This window comes from Sinocyclocheilus grahami, unplaced genomic scaffold (genome assembly GCF_001515645.1).
Source record: "Sinocyclocheilus grahami isolate Dianchi unplaced genomic scaffold, SAMN03320097.WGS_v1.1 scaffold193.1, whole genome shotgun sequence".
In the NCBI taxonomy this organism is placed as follows: Eukaryota; Metazoa; Chordata; class Actinopteri; order Cypriniformes; family Cyprinidae; genus Sinocyclocheilus; species Sinocyclocheilus grahami.
Window position 1 is genome coordinate 417,169 of NW_015505372.1, and position 5,703 is coordinate 422,871.

The window sequence follows — 5,703 nt, forward strand, 5'->3', positions numbered from 1 at the left end:
AGGCAACGTAGGTCTGTTTATCTGCTCCCCTGGACAATTTCAAAAAGTGGGGTCATCCCAAGGCCCACGATCAAGGCATCTACCTAACAGCTGCAGGACAGCTCATTGGGGGGTGGAGGGTGGTCCGGACTCATGCCCTGGAACGCCGTCGCTCCTCTATGCAGGCGGTGAACTTGAATGAGCCCTTTCTGTCTGTTGAAAGGCTTGGTTTTGTGTCCATGGCCCAAGGCACTTTGCCTTGCTCAAAATGTCCTGTTTTCCACAGCAGGGGCTAATGGAGAACCCTGTGGTTAAATAACGCATATAGTACGCAATGAAGAAATGAGAGTAAAACACCAGGGCTTTCCCTGAATCCCGGGATCAACTTTTATGAGAGAAACCTCAAATCTGTTCTCCGATCAGTCTTATGGTCAAGTTTTACCATAGGACATAACCAGGCAGGGCTGAAAAAGTGCCTCATTGAGTGCATTTAAAAACGATCCGGCTGAGTCAGGGAGGAAGCTTTCATCAGTAGCTCAATTCACACATAAGGTTAGATCATTATGTAATTATTCAATATTCATTTCCCCTTTGAATATACAACAAAAGCAATGACATGGGATGATTGCTGAAAGCCAGACAAGCTGGTGATGGAAAAGAAAGATTGTAAAGAGAAAAAAAAGCATTGAAGTATTGTTCATTGTCCAAAGAATAAAAATACTTCAACTCATTGAATGGAAAAGATATGAAGGGGGGGTTGTTAAATCAGAGAGTAAGAATTTGAGAAGCCCGAGCACATATGGCTGGAGTCATAGAGCGTAATTGCTCCCAGGCCTTTAGCAAAAGGAGGAAAGAGAGGTAGCTGTACAAATAGAGCTATGAATCATGGGATTCATATTTTTCCTAAGAGGCTATCAGACACAAGCACTATATTTGGGCAGTCTGAAAGCTGTGAGAGTTGTCTGGACATTTGTAAACCATAAAAACAGCTTAATTAAAAACCTGGGAGACCGAATGGAGCATTAGCAGAGAAGTATAGATTAGTTTATTGACGTACGATAGAGAGAGGCAATGGATTTCTTAGTAAATGTTGACATAGCCTGGCGTATCTGCTCTGCCCCTAATTGCTGCTGGTCTCCAGCAACCAAGTAAAAAAGAGAGGCCTCCATACAAAGGACATGAGCCCCTGCTCATTACAGCAGCACTGGCTTATATAATGAAACACACAGTGCAGCACAATCATATTGGGGGCCACTGAGTCCCTGGAATGCTGAATTATACATCCACAGTTAGGGAAAGGGTTAGAAAGAGAGAGAGAGAGAGAGAGAGAGAGAGAGAGTATTGAGAGACAGAAAAGTCAAGCTCTGATATTTCAGCCTCATCAGCCTAATATCATTTGCAGCATGGAGAAAAATCACATAGGGAGCAGAATGCAAAGATAGGGAGGGGGATAAGTAATCTGACACCCAAACATATGAATATTATGAGTCAGTTCTTTATAGTGAATTAAAAACCTACAGTGGAAACAATGTAGCTTGATTCCCAAATAAGTGATTCTAGTAAGTCAGTTATTTTTAGTGTATCAGAAACCTACAGCACATTCAGTGTAATCCAACACCTGAACAAATAAATCTGGTGTTTTTGTTATTTTTAGTGAATCAAACATCTATAGTGCAACCAGTGTAATCTGATTCTCAAATGAATGATTCTAATGAGTTGTTTCTTTTTTAGTGAATCAAAGATCTACAGAACAACCAGTGTAGTCTGATTCCCAAGTTAATGATTTAAAAGAGTAATTTTTAGTGAACCAAAAACATGGAGTGGAGTCAGTTTAGTTTAACACCCGAATAAATGAATGATTCTAGTGATTTTTTTAGATGAATCAAAAAACAAACAAAAAAACAATGTAGTCTATTTCTATTTCTAAATGAATTGGATATATTTAGTGAATCAAACACAACTTACAACTCACTGTCCGACTTTCATCACAGATTGGTTGTTCATATGAAAACATATAAAAATGCACATTATAAGTTTTGTAAGTAGTGTTTTATAAAAATGAATGAAATACGAACTACAGTTTTGTTTGCAGTATTGTTTTTAACAGTATGCGTTAGGCCAGCTATTGAATTGCATTAACATCGCATCCTAAAAACTTAAAGAGTAAAGTCATTCGAAAGTATGTGTGAACATTTTACTTTTTTTTATTTATTTTTTTTAAAAGTATCTCATCATTTGGCAATAAAATTGTATATACTTTTTCCAAATCGGTGTTGAAACATCTGGAATCGTAAAGAGAAATTAGAATGAGCGCTGTTAAATTCTTTACGATTTCTCATAGCATTGTATTACAGACTTAGCGGGATTTTGCTGAGAAGTAATTACTCTTGATAACGTTGTTTATTTGCAGGCACTGTCTACTTGTTTTAACTTCTGTTTAACTAAAGAATTATGCAAATCACATAACCGCATAAACACCCATAAAATATGCTGACCCTGTTTTGCAGGCGCTTGGTGAATAAGATACAGGGTAAAATATGGTATGCAACTGTTTAATGAATTCACCCCAGGTCTCTGAGCTCAAATTCACTAAGGCAGGGAGCCAGCTTGTTCCTGAGATATTTTGTTTATTTGCATCTTGGAATGATTTTGATTACAATCTAGGGAACGGGGATCAAAACAGGCTGAGAGGGAAATGCTGTCCCACTCGGGTTCTCATCTGTGCTTCAGTTCTTTCTGACCCATAATTTTTCTCTTTGTTCCAGTTCATCCAGAGAGTTTTGCTTACCCTGTGGCTAAACACCATTATCTAAATGTGTACAATAATTAAAACAGGTGTATACAACACCAGTATAATTAAAAATGCATTCTAATACCCAAAAGTATTTAATTACAGGATTTATGAGCAGAATGCAGCCATTGGTTACTTGGTGGTGATCTATGCCACGCCAATGTGAGTGTGACGCCAGGATTTCAGAGGTGTCTGTGCCATTCTGAGGAAAAGCTCCCACCCATTTCCTGTCATTCTTTGTTGTATTAGCATCATTAAGATGTATAACAGTGCTTGCAGCCATTCCTCAATGCCCTGTAAGGCTGTGTGCTGGTTGGAATTGCAGTATGACTTGAATGCACAGTAATCTATCCTTCCATAAATCAGATGTGTAATGCAAGACTGTATTATGCGTAAATTATAATATTTTTGATCGTCATGTTAGGTTATTTATCTCATTCTATGCAAAATTCAGTGTAAAAACAAGTCCGTCCTCCTTGTGTTTTGTTGTCACATTTTCAGAAATCTTCTTTCTTGTTACTCTGTGAATGTGCGTTTTGTGGAGAATTAATTTTGCTTGCTAAATATGTCATAAAGCAATCGTGAACATAAGTCTTGTGTATTTATAATGACAACATTTTCATTTTCGGGTGAACTATGCCTTTATAAATTAAACTGTAAAATGTTTTTTACACAAAGGTTTTTTTGCACAAAAAAAAACCTGTCATATATTTGCTAAAATGATTATTTTCAGCCCTCATTCTGAAATTATCCGTTTTGGGGGGCATCTCCTGTAAGTCTTGTCAGTAAACTGCCACTGTTGTGAAATGTCATTGCCTGGGAAAAAGTATCAACACCCCGCTATTTCATGTGAGTACAAATTATAAAAACATTATCAATAATAAAACCTTTAAATTTACAAACATTGTGAAATTGTTTACTTACGCTTTGTGATGTACCTGCTGTCAGATACAATACAGTTGCTTCATTCTTCAACACGTTACTTTGCATATTTTCCATTATAGCGCACCATCTTTACAAAACAGTCTGCAGTCAAATGCTCTGAACAAACATGCTGGGATGGCATTAAAAATACACTATTCACTTGCAGTCTGTTCCTTTACTCCATTTGTCCTGTTGTCAGCAGTAGCTCAAGTGTGTCAGAAACTGAACTATACTATTAAAAAATGTCAGAAACTGAACAAGCATCTGTGTACTGTATCCAGTGTAGACAGCGTCATTGATTATAATGGGTTCCATTTGCTTTTGACACAGCACAGATGTTAGCCGTTAAGTGACTGAATGTCAGTGGGCGGGGCCTATTGTGCGATGATGTAAAACTATTCTTCGATGTCTTGTTCTAGAGGCAGTCGTATGTAAATGTATTTGCCCATGTGACATCATAAATCCCACAACATCCAAATGAGCCATTTTTGGAGCTTGGTTACATAATGTTTTTTTAATACTGAGGAGGATGTTTAAAGATATAAAACTTGCATGATGTTTTAATGGTACAAATACTTCTTAAATGATTAAGGGAATGTCATGACCCCTTTAAATGTGCACTTGGACTTAGTTGGGAGAATAAGAATCCATTCTGGATTTTGGATTTGAAAGCTGTGCATGGACAAGGAATCTCTCTGTGGTTGGGAGTGCAACTTAAGTTTAAAAACTTGGAGTGACTTCAAAGGTAGATCTTTGCGTCATGGAGATTTATCGATCAGTGGGAGGAAGTGTTCTATATGAGATGTTTCATAGTTTCCAGGTGCTGACTCAACAGTGTGGTGGAAAAATCTCTCTAAGGCATTAACACCGTCTCTTTTCAGGTGCATTCGCCTGGAGACTGGCAAACACACCTGTGATTGGTGAGATGCCTGGAATATCAGTGCTGCACCCATAGAAGTCCCGACTCTCAGTCTCCATTTATTGCGCAAACGATTTCATGGCCATATCTGCCGTTTGTTTCCATTGGCCCATGTAAAATCATATCTTGTGTGGTGATGGATTACACAACGGAGCCAGTATGTGTCATATTAAGCAAGTTATCAAAACAGCACTATAAGAAACCAAATAGCAGTGATTGTTTCCAAGTGCGTCTTATGATTAATCCAGACTTGTAATGCTGATTCATATCTTTTAGGAGTTTCTCTCACTTTACTGGCAGAACCATCGCCAACCGCTCTCACCTCTGGGTTTGTTTGCGGTCTGGATGGATACTCATCAACGTGGGCCCTGCAGACTAAAAAGGGATTGGGCTTGATTTGTACTTCCCTTTTGACAAATGACATAAATACACATTAAGCAGTGAAAGCGTTTGTTTTTACTCTTTAAAACACCTCTAGAGGCCAAGAAATGCTCCACAAAACAAAGATGTTGCAGTGCTTGTTAAGCTTGGATGAGGAGTGGGGTGCAGAGGCATTGAGTCTGGTTGAGGTTTTGGATGGGAGTAGAGGAACTCTGGCCACATGAAGACGCCCAGTTGCTTGCTCTCAGAGATTTTGACTTTGTGATTTCTCACGTCATTGCTCAATCGCACACCCACACCCTTCACCGCGTTGGGGCAGGCCGTCTGGTACACGTTTTGCTCTAGACCACAGCTCAGCAGGCCCTGCAGGCTCTGCGGCGCTGGTCGCTCTCTGGCATAAATCAACACAAGTCATTCTGATGAAGATATAGTGGGAAAATGCCTTGTGAAAGAAGAGAGGATGTAAAAGGCCCTGGTTTCTGGAATTTTTCTCTAATTAAAACAGTTTTCCTTTGGCATTTCGGGACACACAAACTACTTTCATTATAACTAATTCAAATGAGAGGAAAGAAGTACATATGATTTAAAAAAGATTTTAATATGAAAAAAAGTCCATTCTCATGGCTGGATATATATATATATATATATATATATATATATATATATATATATATATATATATTTGTGAGAGTCTGTTTGATGATTGTCT